Below are 20,916 nucleotides of genomic sequence, written 5' to 3'. Positions count from 1 at the left end.
TAAATAAGCATCGACAGCCTAAAATATTGTTCAGGCACTTCTTGGGAACCCCCCCTGTGCTCCAGCATACAGACACCTTGGTATATGTGCTTCAGCAAATATGTGAAATGGCAGTGTGCTGGCTCTGCAACACAAACAGCCAATTAAAAATATTTCCTGCTGTTGGAGAGGAGAAACCTAATCCTGAGATAACCTCCAACGCTGACAGCAAAGGGGGGACACAAAGCAGTGAAGTTGACAATATTCAAAAATGCTGAGGTTCTCCAGAAAATTGGGGAGAGAAAGAAAAGGGGGATAAAATGCCATGAGAGAAATCCATAGAAGTGTAGTAGAGGAGAGTAGGAAATCAAACAACGAACAAAATAATTCCAATCAATACTAACGTCTAAGTGCCGGTTCACTGAAGCGGCACGACTCTCGGGGCGACCTGTGAAGTCGCGTGCACCGCGACTTCGGCACGACTTGCACGGACTTCATAAAATGAATGTCTATGCAAGTCGCCCCGAAGTAGTACAGGACCCTTTTTCTAAGTCGGAGCGACTTGTGTTGCTCCTATTAGAACCGTTCCTGTACTACACTATGGGACGCGACGGTGCGTGACTTGTCAGGCTGACCAAGTTGCCTGACAAGTCGAACTAGTGTGAATGGACACTAAAGGTTGCAAGACACCCAACTGGGGATCAAGCAGCCTACTTCTGGGGCTTTCAGAGAATACATCTGTCACCGCATTGGTAGGATGGGTGGCTGCACTCAATGCTCATTCAGGTGTCCTGGATAATCCTGCACTGGGTAGTAGTTGCATCCCAGTATGGAAAAAAAAATAAAAGCTTTTTACCCCAAAGGATAAAAAAAACTGCGGTAAAAAAAAAGGTAAGGTCAGCAGAGGTGCTCATATTTAAGAGAAATACTTAAGAATAATTTCTTTAACCACTTGCCGACCGCCGCACGACTATTTACTGCGGCGGTCAGCCCCATACAGGCAAAGTGACGTAGTACTACGTTGCTCGCCTGAAAGCCTCTAGGGGGCGAGCACGTGCCGCCGGAGGCGCGCTCCCGCCCCCGCTCGTTCCCTAACATGTCCGCGCGTGTGACCGGCGGACCCGATGCCTGCCGGTCACTTGCGATCGTCCGCTGCAGAGGGAGAAAGGCAGGCGGCTAATGTAAACAAAGCCGCCTGTCATTCTCCCTGATCTAACTGCAGAGATCATACGCTCCTGCTATATAGGATCGTATGTCTCTGTGGTTACATCAATAGCCACACCCCTTTACAGTAAGAAGCACGCCCCTAGGGACACACTTAACCCCTGCATCACCAATACTGTTAACCCCTTCCCTGCCAGTGTCATTTTTACAGTAACAGTGCATATGTATAGCACTGATTACTGTAGTAATATCACTGGTACCCCCAAAAGTGTCAAAAATGTCAGTCAAGGGTCCGATCTGTCCGCCGCAATGTCGCAGTCCCGCAAAAAAAAAAAAATCGCAGATCGCCGCCATTACTCGTTAAAAAGAAAAAAAAAACACCAAAAACGACAGAAATCTTTCCCTTAGTTAGTAAACGCAATAACTTTTGCTCAAACCAATCAAAATACGCTTATTGCGATTTTTTTTTACCAAACATATGTAGCAAAAAACAAATTGGCCTAAAATGTTTAAAAATTTTGATTTTTACATTTTTTTTTTGGAATTTCATATAAAAAAATGTGAAAAATTTTATTTTTTCAAAATTTTCGCTCTTTTTGTTTATAGCGCAAAAAGTAAAAATCGCACAGGTGATCAAATACCACACGACCACGCAATTGTCCGTTAAAGTCACGAAGTGCCGAATCGCAAAATAGGGCCTGGTCAGGAGGGGGTAAAATCTTCCGGGGCTTAAGTGGTTAAAAGAAAACTATAATAAGTTGTCATACAGCAAACAAGAACACCTGTTGGCAAGTGTAGTGCCCTTTAATTGGTGATGTAGTAGGTGAAGTCTATGCTTTTTATATACCAGCTATGGCTGGGGCCTGACGGTTTGGGGTATCGGAGCAGGACACCCTTGACCAACAATATGTAGGTCTGTGTCATGTGAAGAGGCTGATAGAGCCAATTGGGTTTAACTGACAGCAGGACCAGAAATGGACATATAGGGAGAAGGTGGAGGAACCTTGCCACCCTTGAGCTTTGCTTATCAGGTCCTGAGGCTTGGTTCAGGATAGTTCCCTATTTGTGGAACTGCCACTGAGGACTGACTGGTAACACCTGGGAAGATTGCTGGTTGCAATAGTAATGTGTATTATACCGAGTGTTCTGCATTGTGACAGTGAACCATGAACAAATGTTGCTATTTGAACATAAGTGGATGCAGCAAAACAGTGGTCTCCAAACTGTGGAACGCTTGTCACATGTGACCCTTTGCTTGCCTGTATCTGATGGATACCATTCCATCCACTGACACCACTGGGGCACCATTTCTCTACCTGACCCTAATGATGTGGCACCATTCCTCCCACTGGCACCAATGATGGGGTACCATTCCTCCCACAGGCACCAATGATGGGGCACCATTACTCCCACAGGCACCAATGATGGGGCACCATTACTCCCACAGGCACCAATGATGGGGCATCATTCATCCCACAGGCACCAATGATGGGGCACCATTCATCCCACTGACACCAAAGATGGGGCACCATTTCTCTACCTGACCCTAATGATGTGGCACCATTCCTCCCACTGGCACCAATGATGGGGCATCATTCCTCCCACAGGCACCAATGATGGGGTATCATTCATCCCACAGGCACCAATGATGGGGCACCATTCATCCCACTGGCACCAATGATGGGGCATCATTCATCCCACAGGCACCAATGATGGGGCATCATTCATCCCACAGGCACCAATGATGGGGCACCATTCATCCCACTGGCACCAATGATGGGGTACCATTTCTCCCACAGGCACCAATGATGGGGCACCATTCCTCCCACTGGCACCAATGATGGGGGACCATTCCTCCCACAGAAACCAATGATGGGGTATCATTCCTCTCTTGAATACCAACAATGGGCCACCATTCTTCTCTTTGATATCAGCAATGGGGCACTATTCACCCCACTGATGGGGCATTTTCTACTTCCACTGGCCACAGTTCTGCCTCCCTAAAGTCTGAAGAGTGGTAAATTGGTCCTTTGTTTGGAAAGTTTGGAGACCTCTGCAGTAAAGCATTGAAAATGTATTTGGAATGGGCATTCTTTATTCTGGGTAACAGGCTTCAGGCTAGCAATAAGTGGGAAGGCGGGCCTCAGGCGTCTAGACGCGTTTATGGGCGTCAAGTGCTTGGGCGTTAATTAATTTCATTGACCAGAATAATAAGTTATTCTGCCCATGGAAATTAATTTGATTGATATTTACATCATATGGAACAAATAATAATAGTGAATTGGTAAAATATGTTTAAATGATTTAATGTTATTTTTTATGTTTATATGTGTTGTCAAATATTTTGTAAATTATTTTGCAAGGCAGCCAGTTGAATTTTAGCTTACTGGAGTGCGCACATCGAAAGAAGAATTGTGATTGGTTGTTGTGGCCTACTGAACACTGTTCTATGTTCCTATTTAAAGCAGACCTTGCATAAACATGCAAGGCCCACATATGCTATAGCCCTCCAACCTACTAAATTGAAAACAAAGAAAGCAATATAAAGTGGCGGGGAAGCACAGTAGGGGGGGGGGGGGGACCAGGGGAGCACACAGGGGCCCAGAGACAGCAGAGCACAAGTGAACTGGATAGGAGGAGTGGCGGGGGCAGCACAGTAGGGGGGGGCGCAGGGGAGCACACAGGGGCCCAGAGACAGCAGAGCACAAGTAAACTGGATAGGAGGAGTGGCGGGGGCAGCACAGTAGGGTGGGGGGCCAGGGGAGCACACAGGGGCCCACAGACAGCAGAACACAAGTGAACTGGATAGGAGGAGTGGCGGGGGCAGTACAGTAGGGGGGGGGGACCAGGGGAGCACACAGGGACCCAGAGACAGCAGAATACAAGTGAACTGGATAGGAGGAGTCGCAGGGGCAGCACAGTAGGGGGGGGGGACCAGGGGAGCACACAGGGGCCCAGAGACAGCAGAATACAAGTGAACTGGATAGGAGGAGTGGCGGGGGCAGCACAGTGGGGGGGGGGGGACCAGGGGAGCACACAGGGACCCACAGACAGCAGAATACAAGTGAACTGGATAGGAGGAGTGGCGGGGGCAGCACAGTGGGGGGGGGGGACCAGGGGAGCACACAGGGGCCCAGAGACAGCAGAACACAAGTGAACTGGATAGGAGGAGTGGCGGGGGCAGCACAGTAGGGGGGGGGGACCAGGGGAGCACACAGGGGCCCAGAGACAGCAGAACACAAGTGAGCTGGATAGGAGGAGTGGCGGGGGCAGCATACAGAGGAACCAATCTCCTCTATTTTCCTCCTGCAGCTACAGGAGGAAAAAGGAGGACAGTGATTTCTCTACATGGTGCCCCCCGCCCCTCCTATCCAGGTGTACAGGGGAGTCGCACAGGCCCCCTGGAGCATGGGGCCCGGTTGCAATTGCAACCCCTGCAACCCCTGTAGTTACACCCCTGGGTTATGATGAGGTTGAGGATTACATCTGGGGTGCCTTAGTCATGACACAATCTCTTTACTGGCTTGTGAATAAGATTTCCTTACGCTGTGTGTTCTTGTAGGAGTATGGTGGGGAAATTAGACAGTAAGCTCCTCTGATGCGGTTTTAGGTTCTCTGTAAAAAAACTCCGGAATTTGTCAGTGCTTATAAATATGGGAAGAAAATAATTCTGAAAAGCTGCACCGTTCGCTTGCTGTAGACAACAGTAGGTTAATGAACACAGCTGTGTTTACTGTTCCATTACTTTAGTAAGCCCATTTGAAACGTCTCACACTGAAAACTTTAAAGAACCTTTGCAGAAATCACAAAATAAACAGAATTTACAAAGTCGTTTCCCTTTATCTGGATTATCAAAAATGTGAAACAGTGGCTCACATACAAAAAACATTACAGGGCATTGAAGCAGACTTCTAAGCCGGGGATTCTTTAACCTAAACCAACATTTTACATTCCTGATATGTGCCTGCTGTACCATGTACTTGTATGAAAACATCTCCTGTTCTCTTTGTATTGCTTTCTTTGTGTGAGATCCCTGGTCTTCCTACCAGTCACTGTGCTTTCCTATAAAAAAAAAAAAAACTGACCATACTAAGCATGAGAACACAGTGTGGTCAGTTCTCTAGCTGTGCTGGGAACTCAGTGTGCTCTCCTCCAATGATCAGACTTTTGCTCACACGCAACCCCCTCCCCCCGCGCTATGGTAAGATCCGTGTGCTGCTGTTTCCCCTCCCCCAGCTCTCTGTTCTCTAAGGAGCTTAGAGGGTATGTGATCACTTAATGGGGGGAAAAGGGTATTGATAATGTTTTTTTTATTGCTATACACAAATGTTTGCCTTTCATTTCTATTTTAAACTGAATGAGTTGTTTTACAAGGTGAGGGTTTACATATATACTATATTACCAAAAGTATTGGGACACCTGCCTTTACATGCACATGAACTTTAATGGCATCCCAGTCTTATGCTAGCATTACACTATATGAAAAATCGGCCGAAATTCAGTCATTTGGACAGTTTGTTCGTTTTTCGGCCAGTTAATGGACACAAATTGGTAATCGGTTGTGACGTATTTGAGGCAAAAAAATTTCTGCCAAACAGACGATAAATTGAAAGGTCATTTATGTCTAATGAACAATTTATCGGTCATTACATGATGGCACTATTGTTCGTTCTTACAGCCAAGTGTTCGTTTTTAGAAAGAGTTTGAACGATTTTTCGTTTAGTGTATGGCCAGCATTAGTCCGTGGGGTTCAATATTGAGTTAAGCCACCAACACTATATTACAAATCGGGATTGGGACTCCTACCTTTACACGCACATGAATTTTATTGGCATCCCAGTCTTAGTCCGTAGGGTTCAATATTAAGTTGGCTCACCCTTTGCAGCTATAACAGCTTCAACTCTTCTGGGAAGGCTGTCCACAAGGTTTAGGAGTGTGTCTATGGGAATGTTTGACCATTTTTCCAGAAGCACATTTGTGAGGCCAGGCACAGACGAGAAGGGCTGGCTCACAGTTTCTGCTCTAATTCATCCCAAAGGTGTTCAAAAGTATTGGGCCTTTACACGCACATGAACTTTAATGGCATCCCAGTCATAGTCCGTAGGGTTCAATATTGAGTTGACCCACCCTTTACAGCTATAACAGCTTCAACTCTTCTGGGAAGGCTGTCCACAAGGTTTAGGAGTGTGTCTATGGGAATGGTTGACAATTCTTTCAGACGCGCAATCTCCCCTATAATTGATCCCAAAGGTGTCCTATCGGGTTGCGGTCAGGACAGTCATGTTCCTCCATCCCAAACTTGCTCACCTGTGTCCTTTTGGACCTTGCTTTGTACACTGGTGCGCAGTCATGTTGGAACAGGAAGGGGCCATCCCCAAACCGTTCCCACAAATTTGGAAGCATGAAAATTGTCCAAAATGTCTTGGTATGCTGACGCCTTAAGATTTCCCTTCACTGGAACTAAGGGGCCAAGCCCAACCCCTGAAAAACAACCCCACACCATAATCCCCCCTCCACCAAATGATTTGGACCAGTGCACAAAGCAAGGTCCATAAAGACATGGATGAGTGAGTTTGGGGTGGAGGAACTTGACTGGCCTCAAACCGATAGAACACCTTTGGGATGAATTTGAGTGGAGACTGCACATCTGGAAGAATTGTCAATCATTCCAATAGATATACTGCTAAACCTTGTGGACAGCCTTCCCAGAAGAGTTGAAGCTGTTATAGCTGCAAAGGGTGGGCCAACTCAATATTGAACCCTAATGACTTAGACTGGGATGCCATTAACCGGTTGCCAACCGCCGCACGACTATATACTGCGGCGGTCAGCCCCGGCCAGGCAGAGGGACGTATGGGTACGTCACTCGCCTGTCACTGACTTGTGAGCCAATTGCGGGCGGGCTCGCGCCCGCCGAGGCACGCGTCCGCCCCGGCTCCTTCACTGACAAGTCAGTGCGTGTGACCGGCGGACCCGATCCTCCACCGGTCACTCACGATCGCTCCGGTGAAGGGAGAAAGGCGGACGGCTTATGTAAACAAGCCGCCCGTCATTCTCCCTGGTGTAAAAATGAAGATCAGACGGTTCTACTATGTAGGACCGTTGATCTTTCTTTTTACACCAATAGCCATGTCCCTTTACAGTTAGAAACACGCCCCTAGGACACACTTAACCCCTCCCTCTCCAATACAGTTAACCCCTTCCCTGCCAGTGTAATTTTACAGTAACAGAGCATATGTATAGCAATGATTACTGTAGTAATATCACTGGTACCCCCAAAAGTGTCAAAAATGTCAGTCAAGGGTCCGATCTGTCCGCCGCAATGTCGCAGTACCGCAAAAATAAATCGCAGATCGCCGCCATTACGTGTTAAAAAAAAACCACCAAAAATGACAAAAATCTTTCCCTTTGTTAGTAAACGCGATAACTTTTGCGCAAACCAATCAAAATACGCTTTTTGCGATTTTTTTACCAAACATATGTAGCATAAAACAAATTGGCCGAAAATGTTAAAAAATTTTGATTTTTACATTTTTTTTTGGGGAATTTCTATAAAAAAATGTGAAAAATATTGTTATTTTTGCAAAATTGATGCTCTTTTTTTGTTTATAGCGCATTATCAAAAAATCGCACAGGTGATCAAATACCACCGGGGCTTAAGTGGTTAAAGTTCATGTACGTGTAAAGGCAGGCGTCCCAATACTTTTGATAATATAATGTACTTTAAGCGGTCCATGGATGGGTTTCAGGGGGTCCATGAGGGTTGGATAAAAAATACCATTCATATTTATTATACTTCCCTCCCCCTTGTCCTAATCAATGGTTTCCCATTGAAAGAAATGAAAGAAAATGCACCCCGCCACTGCATATAGTGACGACCGCTAAGTGTTTCTTGACTCATTGTTGGCCCATGTTTACTATTTAGATTTGTATCATCATGGGGGTCCTTAGCTTTAATCAGTTTCGTAAAGTAGTTCATGGCTCAAAAAAGGTTAAGACTTAGTGCTCTAAGCTGATAGATGCTCTCATTGAGGACCATGCTGCACTACAGTGTCATCATGACACAATGATAGAACTGGTTAAAATAGACAAGACAGAATGAATTAACCACTTGCCGACCACCGCAAGTACATATACTGAGGCAGACAGCCCCTCCTGGGCAAAGTGACGTATCGGTATGTCACTCGCCCGTGAGCCAATAGGTAGCAAGTGCGTGCCGCCACGCTCCCGCCCCCGCTCGTTTACTGCCATCACCGCGCGAGTGACCGGCGGCTCTGATGTCATTTTTACACCAAAAATATGTAGCAGATAACAAATTGGCCTAAAATGATAAAAAATTTTGATTTTTACATTTTTTTGGGAGGAATTTCATATAAAAAAATGTGCCGAATCGCAAAAAGTGGCCCAGACGTAAGACAGCAAAATCCTCCGGTGGTAAAGTGGTTAACAGACATTATAGAAAATTGTTGTAAGGGACATTAAATATATTTTTTTACAAGAATAGTTTTAAAAAATACTAATAGGTGATAAAGCCACTATACAGGGTCCCGACCTTTATGTCACTCTCCTGATGGCCTCTCATAAAATTGCTCACCTCAGTCCTGGGTGCTCTTGGTTCTGGGCTTAATCCTCCACATCATGCATGTAAAAATAAAGAAAGCTACACACCAGATTTTATTCTAGCTATTAAACTTTATTGACCATATGCATTTCGTCTGGGCTTTTCCTTACTAACGCGTTTCACTCTGGGAAGCTAAAAGTAATTGTCAAGCCAAAAACCTTTTCCTATCTTTGGATAAAGTTACAGTGAGGAGCCCAGACGGGCTGTATATGGGATAGTCAATACAGTTTTAAGGCTGGAAGTCTGGAAGGATCAGAAGAAGGGGCGGGTTTTTACAGCTATCAATTAATACTATTGCTATAATAATATTTATATATAGTAACAATAATAGAAAAAAATTATATTGATGGTAATAAAAATATTGCAACATTGTTTTAAAAAAACTACTGAAAAGTTGACCAAGGCGAAGAGACCCAGGGACAAGGACGTCTATGCAGGGGTAGCAAGTACTACCCACCTATACCCTCTTATGTGTTCGATTAATAATACTATTGCTGTATTTATTATTTATAAATAGTATTAATAATATTATAAAATAACAATGATGGCAATAATTAAAAAATATTGCAACATTGTTTTAAAAAATTACTGAAAAGTTGACCAAGGTGCAGAGCCAGGGACAGCCACGTCCATATGCGGGTGGCAAGTACAATCCACCTATACCCTCTTATGTGTTCGATTAATAATACTATTGCTGTATTTATTATTTATAAATATTAATAATAATAATAATAATATTATTATAAAATAACAATGATGGCGATGGCAATAATGAAAAATATTGCAACATTGTTGTAAACAATTACTGAAAAGTTGGCCAAGGTACAGAGCCAGGGACAGCGACATCCATACGCGGGTGGCAAGTACAACCCACCTATACCCTCTTATGTGTTCGACCAATAATATTATTGCTGTATTTATTTATAAATAGTATTAGTAACATTATAAAATAACAATGATGGCAATAATTAAAAGTGATGCAACATTGTGTTAAAAAATGACTGAAAAGTTGACCAAGGCGCAGAGCCAGGGACAGCCACATCCATACACAGGTGGCAAATACAACCCACCTATACCCTCTTATGTGTTCGAATAATAATAATAATACTATTGCTGTATTTATTTTTTATAATTAGTATTAATAATATTATAAAATAACAATGATGGCAATAATGAAAAATATTGCAACATTGTTTTAAAAAATTACTGAAAAGTTGACCAAGGCGCAGAGCCAGGGACAGCGACATCCATACACAGGTGGCAAGTACAACCCACCTATACCCTCTTATGTGTTCGATTAGTAATACTATTGCTGTATTTATTATTTATAAATAATAATAATATCATAAAATAACAATGATGGCAATAATTAAAAGTGATGCAACATTGTGTTAAAAAATGACTGAAAAGTTGACCAAGGCGCAGAGCCAGGGACAGCCACATCCATACACAGGTGGCAAATACAACCCACCTATACCCTCTTATGTGTTCGAATAATAATAATAATACTATTGCTGTATTTATTTTTTATAATTAGTATTAATAATATTATAAAATAACAATGATGGCAATAATGAAAAATATTGCAACATTGTTTTAAAAAATTACTGAAAAGTTGACCAAGGCGCAGAGCCAGGGACAGCGACATCCATACACAGGTGGCAAGTACAACCCACCTATACCCTCTTATGTGTTCGATTAGTAATACTATTGCTGTATTTATTATTTATAAATAATAATAATATCATAAAATAACAATGATGGCAATAATGAAAAATATTGCAACATTGTTTTAAAAAAATTACTGAAAAGTTGACCAAGGCGCAGAGCCAGGGACAGCGACATCCATACACAGGTGGCAAGTACAACCCACCTATACCCTCTTATGTGCTTGATTAATAATACTATTGCTGTATTTATTATTTATAAATAATAATAATAATATTATCATAAAATAACAATGATGGCGATGGCAATAATGAAAAATATTGCAACATTGTTTTAAAAAATTACTGAAAAGTTGACCAAGGCACAGAGCCAGGGAAAGCCACGTCTATACGCAGGTGGCAAGTACAACCCATCTATACCCTCTTTATGTGTTCGATTAATAATACTATTGCTGTATTTATTATTTATAAATAATAATAATATTATAAAATAACAATGATGGTAATAATAAAAAATATTGCAAAATTGTTTTAAAAAATTACTGAAAAGTTGAGCAAGGCGCAGAGCCAGGCACAGCCACGTTCATACGCGGGTGGCAAGTACAACCCATCTACACCCTCTTTATGTGTTCGATTAATAATACTTTTGCTGTATTTATTATTTAAAAATAATAATATTATAAAATAACAATGAGGGCAATAATAAAAAATATTGCAACATTGTTTTAAAAAATGACTGAAAAGTTGAGCAAGGCACAGAGCCAGGGACAGCCACGTCTATACGCGGGTGGCAAGTACAACCCACCTATACCCTCTTTTGTGTTCGATTAATAATACTATTGCTGTTTTTATTATTTATAAATAATAATAATATTATAAAATACCAATGATGGCAATAATGAAAAATATTGCAACGTTGTTTTAAAAAATTACTGAAAAGTTGAGCAAGGCGCAGAGCCAGGGACAGCCACGTCCATACACGGGTGGCAAGTACAATCCACCTATACCTTCTTATGTGTTCGATTAATAATACTATTGCTGTATTTATTATTTATAAATATTAATAATAATATTATTATAAAATAACAATGATGGCGATGGCAATAATTAAAAATATTGCAACATTGTTTTAAAAAATTACAGAAAAGTTGACCAAGGCACAGAAGAGCCAGGGACAGCCACGTCCATACATGGGTGGCAAGTACAACCCACCAATACCCTCTTATGTGTTCGAATAATAATACTATTGCTGTATTTATTATTTATAAATAGTATTAATAATATTATAAAAAAAAAAACAATTATGGCAATAATTGACAATATTGCAACATTCTTTTAAAAAATTACTGAAAAGTTGACCAAGGCGCAGAGCCAGGGACAGCGACATCTATACATGGGTGGCAAGTACAACCCACCTATACCCTCTTATGTGTTCGAATAATAATACTATTGCTGCATTTATTATTTATAAATAATATTATTAATATTATAAAATAACAATAATGGCAATAATGAACAATATTGCCACATTGTTTTCAAAAAATTACTGAAAAGTTGACCAAGGCACAGAGCCAGGGACAGCCACGTCTATACGCGGGTGGCAAATACAACCCACCTATACTCTATGTATTATATTATTATTATTGTTGTTGTTGTTGTTGTCATCCTTCAAGTAATTATTATTCATCTACGCGATGGTTGCATCGACCAGCAATAAACCCCGGTGGTTGTAGATTTAAGTGTAGGAGCCTCCGGATATCCAGATGTTGAAGCTTTCTGAGGATTCCCAGCTGCCTGGCGTTGATTGGGCAGCCCCGGGATCTGCGATCAGCCACCCTGTATTATACAATATACACACACAGCATTGCAGAGGGACCAGCCAGCTGACTACTATTAAGTTGCCAAGCATCCCAGTGGCCGGTCCTCAGCCCTGACAAGGATCTCAGCACGGCGGATTTGCAGGACAACTTTGCACAGATTGCAAATAATAAAAATAGAATGAAATAGATGAGCAATGGGGTGGCTTACCTTGAGAAGGGTGCATACAATAAAAACAGGGTGTGTGCAGCTGGAATCAGCAGCTCATCAGTGGGCTGGGGATGGATGCAGGCAGCAGCAGCAGGCGTCCTCTGCACAGGCTCCATGCACAATAAAAGGCACTGGAGTTCTCCCTGCTTTTCTTATCATGACATCATTCCTCAGGACAGCAGGCCAATAGACGTGCACAGGGAGATGCCTGGAGCCCAGGGGATTCTGGGAGGTGTAGTCCTGCCAGAGGCAGCTGCTCCATTAGACTGTATAGGAGGCAGGGGCCCCTGTGGACTACAAGTTGCTAGGGAGGTGCTGTGTGGATGGGAGAGCGGAGGCTGCAGGGGGAAGGAGGATGGCTTGGAAAGCTGGGAGGGAGAAGGGATTACAAAAAAAAAAAAAAGGAAGGCTCAGAAGTTTCTGCTCACTGCAGGAAAGAATGTATCTAATATGTCACAAATGAGAAAAATGCAATGTGTTTCCTATAAGAGAGCAGAGAGAGGACATTGTACTCCCGGAGGATGCCTGGAGCTATCGATGGCAAGGAAAGGCAGGATGCAGAAATAACACACATTGGGCGCTTGCATTAAAAAAAAAACCCCAAAAAAACGACATGCAGCATTTTCGGTTTGCGCTGGACTTTGGTTTTATTTTCAGATGCTTTTTGGAAACGCGCAGCGACACGGGTTACTGGGGGGCAAGCGTAGGCTAAGAGGTAAATCATTGCAAGCCTTTGATGGGACCGCAATTTATATTAACATTACTACTACTACTAATAATAATAAAAGATAAATAAATACTACTACTAATAATAATAATAAAAATAAATAAATACTACTACTACTACTAATAATAATAATAATAATAAAAATAAATAAATACTACTACTAATGATAATAATAATAAAAATAAATAAATACAACTACTACTACTAATGATAATAATAATAATAAAAATATATAAATACTACTACTAATAATAATATTAATAATAATAAACATAAATAAATACAACTACTACTACTAATGATAATAATAATAAGAAGAATAAATAAATACTACTAATAACAATAATAAAAATAAATAAATAAATGCTACTACTACTACTAATAATAATGATAATAATAATAAATAAATGCTACTACTACTACTAATAATAATAATAATAAAAATAAATACTACTACTACTACTAATGATAATAATAATAAAAATAAATAAATGCTACTACTACTACTACTAATAATAATAATAATAAATAAATGCTACTACTACTACTACTAATAATAATAATAATAAAAAATACTACTAATGATAATAATAATAAAAATAAATAAATACTACTACTACTAATAATAATAATAAAAATAAAAATAAATACTACTACTACTACTACTACTAATGATAATAATAATAAAAATAAATAAATACTACTACTACTACTAATAATAATAATAATAATAATAATAAATACTACTAATGATAATAATAAAATAATTAAATACTATTACTACTACTAATAATAATATTAATAAAAATAAATAAATACTACTACTACTACTACTACTACTAATGATAATAATAATAATAATAAATAAATACTACTACTACTATTACTAATAATAATAATAATAATAATAATTGAGTCAGCACAGTGTAGTGGTTAGCACCTTTGCCTAGCAGCACTGGGGTCAATGGTGCAAATCCCAACCACAGCACTACCTGCCTGAAGTTTGCATGTTCTCCCTGTGCCTGCACAGGCTTCCTCCGGGTACTCCGGTTTCCTCCCACACTCCAAAGACATGCTGGTAGGCAAATTGGATCCTGTCCAAATTGGCCCTAGTATGTGTATGTATGTATATGAGTTAGGGACCTTAGATTGTAAGCTCCTTAGAGGCAGGGACTGATGTGAATGTACAATGTACATGTAAAGTACTGCGTAAATTGATGGTGCTATATAAGAACCAGAGATAAAGAAATAATAAAAAAAAAAAAAAAAGTGCACCCTGCCCCATCCTGACACCCACACCACCAATCTCTAATTGCTTGAAGAGCTAAGGCTCACCCTACACATAAAGCTGGCTATACACTATACTAGGGGTCTGCAAACTATGGCCCTCCAGTTGTTCAGGAACTACAATTCCCATCATGCCTAGTGCTGTCTGTGAATGTCAGAGTTTTACAATGCCTCATGGGATGTGTAGTTCCGCAACAGCTAGAGAGCCATACTTTGAGGATCCCTGTTATACAATCTTAATGTACCATCTACCTCTTTACACTGCAGTCCTGATCACTATGCAGTTCTGTATGCATCAGCTGTGCGTTCCTTTAGACGTTATTTGCATTTGCTGTGCGTTTTTTTAGACGTTATTTGTGTTTGCTGTGCGTTTTAGTACGTTTACATGCAAAACTCTGAACCCACTACCCTTTAGTAGGGTGCGCTTTAAGGCCATACAAAGCGAATGTGCTTAAATTGTACTGCAAAAAATCGCATGCACTTTGAACCGGTACCAGATTGTTTTTGTAGAGTGCCAATACTTCTGTTCAAGTAATCGGTAACGTTTTTTTATTGACGAGTACCAATACTTCTGCTCAAGTACTCGCCGGTACCAATACCTTTGCACTGCAAGGAGTCGCATGCACTTTAAACCGGTACCATTTTTTTATCGATGATTACTAATACTTCTGCTCAGGTAATTGGGGGGGGGGGGGGGGTTTGTGTTGGAAGGGGAAATTTGGGGGGCGTCAGGGGGTAAGTATTGTTCTAGAAGTAGAAATTTGGGGGGGGGGGGTACTAAGAGAGGTGGTTTAAGGGGATTAGGGGAGGACAGTTTGTGCAAGGAAGGGTGATTTTTTTCGGGGGGGGGGGTTTGGCAGGAGGGCAGATTTGTGCTGGGAGGAGGTTGAATGTATTCTTAGGGGGTAAACATGCAGATTAGTGCTCACTGTTTTTGGAGGGGGGGGGGGGATTGCTGACACATAGTGCTCATACATCTTGGGGGGGGGGGGTGTTGCAGTTTGGCATATTTGCCCCGGGCTCTAGATGACCCTGACGCCCCTAGGAGCAGCAGAAAAAACCTTCAGCGTGCATGAGGCCCTTTAAAAGCACATTAAAGCACCAAAATGGTGAGAACTAGGATCACTGAAATACCAAAATACCAGGCAGGCCCTTGTGCTGCACAGTTGTTGGTGGACCTAAAGGAGATTGTACAATCAGATTGTAACATGTGTGGTGAGCTTTAGATCTACCAAAATCTATGCAGTGCAAGGTCCTGCCTGATTGAATACAGAGTGATTTAATAGATTAGGTAGGCGCTCATTTTAGATAGTTTTGGTAAATCTAAAGTTGATTGTACTAAGATTGTAATGTTCGCGGTGACGCGGCGACCATACACTATACAGTCTGCTTGTACAATCAACTTTACATCTACCATCAACTATGTAGTGCAATGACCTGTCTGATTGGATATAAATTAAATGGCTTGTTTAGGTGTGTCCCACTTTCGGTATAGTTTTTGAAAATCTATTGGAAACTATACAATCAGATTATATGTAGCACCCTCCTAGGTAGGTGGCGGTGCTAATGAGAAAGTATAGTGTTGAGCTCTGTCTGCTTACCAGAGGGGCTGCAGGTAAATCTATATTGTTCTCTGCCTACCAGGGAGCAGGATCTGTCAGTGAGGTCTACTCATTGTGCTCAGTATGTGATTCATTCAGTCTAGAGAGTGTTTCACACTGGTCCAATAGGGAGGCATGCTGGACAGTGGGAGGAAACCTGATGAATGGGTGCATAGGCTTTTGATACAGTCCTGATGATTGGCAGAGGGCAGGTCGCCTCGGTGCATGCTGGGATACTGTATAAAAGTATCATGTGCTTGAGGTCTTTTCTTGGAGAGCTGAGTCCCGGAGGGAGGGGGCGGCTGTCTCCTCCTCTGTAGAGGTGCCATGCGGTCACAGGAGGTCGTCCTGAGGGCCAGAGGAGCGGTAGGTGTGGTAGTGTGGATTAACAGAAGAAATGAAAGGGAGGTACAGCGCCACTAAATAAAATAAACTATCTAAACTTGCAGAGGTAAATTAGAGTCCATAAAGTCCACATAGGAGAAATGGTTCAGATGCAGAAAATGTAGCCGTAAATCCAACATCAATCTTGCAAAGGAAGTTTCTGGCAGTAATCACACAAGGCAATAAAGGATGTACCCTTACCGGAAAGTTGGACCCCCTGTTAGGGAAGGTCAAACAGGCATGCGATATCAGTCACCAGGAACAAACGACGCACCCAAATCTCCTCCAATCATCCACGGAATCTCCGGGCAGGACCATGGATTCAGTAAACCTCAATAAGCCCCAGGTGTGCATAAGGAATGACCTCCAAGAATACAAATGGGGGCGCACATAGTGAAGTATGTACAGAATTTTATTCACAAATAAAGGTAAAAAACTCACATGTTGCTGCTTGATACAGGCATGTCATAAATCAATTGGATGGCCGCGGCTCGAACAGCGTGCCTGCATGGGGGCTAGCATGCCTGACGCGTTTCGTCCTGCATAGGCGTTATCAAAGGCAAAGCCCCCCTAGTGCAGCACGCTTTTATATGGTGTGGATCAACAGCCTGGCTTATGATCACTAAAGAAGTTGTGAAGATAGAAGTCCTCATCTATGTGAATAGTTCAATTGGAGTATTCCACTATACCCTTCTCCTATCCCAATTACCAATAAACAACAAAAAACCAACACCCCTAGACTGGGAAGAGCCAACAGGAGCAAGGAGGGATCCAGGATCTGTATCTGCTTATAACCATGTGTTGGTAACCAGGAGAGCCCGCAGAGTTAATATCTGGCAGTCCCTACAGGGGCAGTGCGACAGTGCTATATGGCCAATTTATGTATGCAAATCTCATACATGTGAGTGGAAGCCGACAATCACTGTACTAGTTTTGGGCTATCATACCAATCGCTGTGATTTTCCAGTTCCTGTGCCAAGCAGCAGCAGATAAAAATCTCGGTTTTACCGCAATCACGATTTTACCCCCGCTGCAAAGATAGCATGCAGTCACTTAGAATTGTACACTTGGCACCAGCGCAGTGCTTTGCTTTGCAGCCGCTGCAAAAAGTATACCCCCTGTCGCATTCGGCAGGCGGTACCCATGCAAGTAAATGGGGCGGCGCTGGTATTTACACATCACTTTTCAGAAGGGTGACAAGGGCCGGGGCAGCCGTGAGTGAGTTCCTATGGCACACAGATGGCAGGAAAAGTAAAAAAAAAACTATTTTGGCTTAATGGTGGCCAAATGGACTTCGTTCTTTTTTTTTTTTTAATCCAATTGATCTGAGATTCGATCAAAACAGTCGGCTCTGCAAAGAATAGAATAGCCATAACTCAACTTCAATCAGATTCAATCAAATTGAGTCGACTGGCCAAGGTGGAATATTATCGATCGTTTTGGATCAATTGGCATCATTGAGATACTTTTTTCTCGAGTGCGATCATATTAGGAGATTACATGATGGAAACGGAGATGCAATCGATAACTTCTGTTATGATTGCTTCTATCAATCAAAATTCACTTCCCTGTTAGTGGCACAACGATCAGAAAGGTTGCCGACTACAGATCGGGTATTCCTGAAAAATTCCTGATATATCGAAGCGCATATGGCCACCATTAGATACAATAAAGTGGTTGTAAGCCTCAGACTTGAAAAATTAACAAAGCATATCCTTCTATAGAGTGTACTTGTCTCAATCAAGAGTACTAAGTGCCACTTCCTGTCTTTTGCTTCCTTCCCCTGCTATCAGCATGAGTCACTTTTGACAAGTTTTCTTGACACCAAGAGGAAAAGGTGACGGGGGGGGGGGGGGAAGCTCCAGCACAGAGCCAGTGATTGACAGCCTCAGCTCTGTTCCTGTGAAGGGGGGTGGTGTCTCTTCCCTCCAATCAGCTCTCAGAGCTCTCCTTACTGAGCTCTTCAGAGTGTAACTTCAGCTCTCCACCCCCTTTTTTTTTTCCTGACAACTCAGACAAGCTTCATAAATTCAGCACTTTGGACATTGCAGATAAGAGAAGACTGCAGATAGACAGATACAACCTATGTAGGAGGATTTGTTTAATCTGTGTATAACGTGAGGCCCAGTCACTTCACTAGGTATATGTAAGGGTTAATAACCAATTTAAGTTTACCTTAGTAAATATTTGGGGGTGCAAAAAGTGCATAAATGTTGCACCATTCATTTCAATAGGCTGCCCTACCCATGAGAAGCGCAGAAAAAAAGTGCACAATTTTTTTCCAAAAATGCATTGCACTGAAAACATGCCTATTTGCAGGTGCATGGGGGTGCTATTACAAATAAAAGTGGTTGTAAACCCACTTTAAAGTCTTTTACCTATAGGTACGCCTACTGTATATTAAGGCTTACCTATAGGTGCTATAAATATCTCCTAAACATGCACAGTTTAGGAGATATTTACAGTGCATGCAGCCGATGACGTCATCGACGCATGCGCTCTGAAGAAAAGGCCACCCGTGCCGTTCCTTCAGAGCCCTATGCCGTGAACGGCGGCTCCCGCGCCAATCAGATGGCGGGAGGACACGAACAAGGAAGCAGGACGGCCGAACATGTCGGCCTTCCTGTCGTTGAGCGGGCGAGACTGCGGGGGCTTCGTTTTAAGGTAAGTATTCCATAATGAGCTAGTAGGCAATGCATACTAGCTCATTATGTCTTTGTCTTTACAGGTTTTTTTTTTCCTCATTTTTTTTTTATGAGGCTTTACTTCCTCTTTAAAGGCCTCACTGCAGCTCTGCTGAAGGGCAGCATGTTTCTGTGCTTGTTAGGAAAGCGCAAGATTTTGCACACATTATATGAAAACCTAGCATTACAAGAAAATGCATTTTCTTCTAATTATAATAAAATATATATGTATTCAAATTTGTTACCAATAAAAAGTCCTGCATGTCCCAAAATGAAATGATGTATAATATGTTAGGGTGGACATCAAAACCTGAAAGGTATATTGTGCAAATCTAAGACTTCGCCATAATCAAAGTCCACATAAATCTAAGGAGCCCTGATGAAGTCCACATAAATTTGAGGAGCCCTGATGAACCCCACATAAATTTGAGAAGCCCTGATGAAGTCCAAGTAAATCTGAGGAGCGCTGATAAAGTCCACGTAAATTTGAAGAGCCCTGATGAAGTCCATTTAAATCTGAGGAGCCCTGATGAAGTCCACGTAAATCTAAGGAGCCCTCTTGAAGTCTGCATTCATCTGAGGAGCTCTGATGAAGTCCACATAAATCTAAGGAGCCCTGATGAAGCCCACTTGAATTTAAGGGTCCGTTATGAAGTCCACATAAATCTGAGGGGCACTAATTAAGCCAAAAAAAATTTGAGGAGCCCTGATGAAGTCCACGTAAATCTGAGGAGCCCTGATAAAGTCCATTTAAATCTGAAGAGCCATGATGAAGTCCATAATAATCTGAGGAGCTCTGATGAAGTTCACATAAATCTGAGGAGCCCCGATGAAGTGCACGTAAATCTAAGGAGCCCTGAGTATGTCCACATAAATCTGAGGAGCGCTGATGAAATCCACATAAATCTTAGTAGTCCTGATGAAGTCCACATAAATCTGAGGAGCCCTGATAAAGCCCATGTGAATTTGAGGAGCCCTGATGAAGTCCACATAAAGGTCCTCTGACATCATCAAGTACAATTCAGAGCCCAAGGTCCTGCACTGGGCACGAAGACACAGAGGGACAGTCTGCTCACAGAATTTAGAAGAATAGAGGAGAACTCTGGCTTTCCCGGGGAGCAGAGGATCAAGTTAGTAAAACTGTATTTTCTGTGCCCTAGACCCATGTTTTCCAACTTTTGTTCAGTGGAGGCACCCTTTTAAAGTATGCATTTACTCGAGGCCCACCAGTCTAAACTGTAATAACGTGTTATTTATCAATGAAAAACTTGAGCCTAGGGCCGACCTTGATGAAATTAACTTCACATTAGGGCAGTGTTTCTCAACCAGGATTCCATGGAACACTAGGGTTCCTCCAGAGGTTGCTAGAGGTTCCTTGAGCAATTGGCAGTTTCTGCCTCTCAGATAAGTTCCCCCTGACCCCATTGTTTAGCTATCTGGAAGAATGTAATTCTTCCCAGTGTCCACAAGTGTAAGGAGCATTCTTCCCACTGACCATCACACTAATGTATCAAGAGTTGTAAATATAGTCATTTTTAGCAGGGGTTCTGAAAATTATTTTAAGGGTTCCTCTGTGTTGAAAAGGTTGAGAAAGGCTGCAATAGGGGTTCCTCCATCACATCAGAGTCCCCCCTTTACGTCAGAGCCCCCCCCTTCACATCAGAGGTCCCACCAACACATCACAGCTCCCCTATACAAAAGAGGTCGCACCATTACATGAGAGGTTCCCCTATCACATCAGAGGTCCATTTTTCACATCAGAATCCCCCTTTCA

General features: G+C 42.0%; 1 protein-coding gene across 1 annotated transcript in view; it reads right to left on the bottom strand.

Moving 5' to 3' along the window:
- Positions 1-12,711, bottom strand: part of RAB30 (RAB30, member RAS oncogene family) — a 232,523-nt gene extending 219,812 nt beyond the window's left edge. Inside the window, exon 1 of the mRNA XM_082244468.1 lies at positions 12,460-12,711. The gene's annotated coding sequence lies outside the window, so the exon portion shown is untranslated. The remainder of the gene's footprint in view (positions 1-12,459) is intronic.
- Positions 12,712-20,916: the final 8,205 nt, after the last annotated feature.

This window comes from Pelophylax lessonae (genome assembly GCF_965119305.1).
Source record: "Pelophylax lessonae genome assembly, chromosome: 2".
Taxonomy (NCBI): domain Eukaryota; kingdom Metazoa; phylum Chordata; class Amphibia; order Anura; family Ranidae; genus Pelophylax; species Pelophylax lessonae.
Note: the sequence above shows the minus strand (reverse complement) of the source record. Positions and strands in the feature narration are given on the sequence as shown.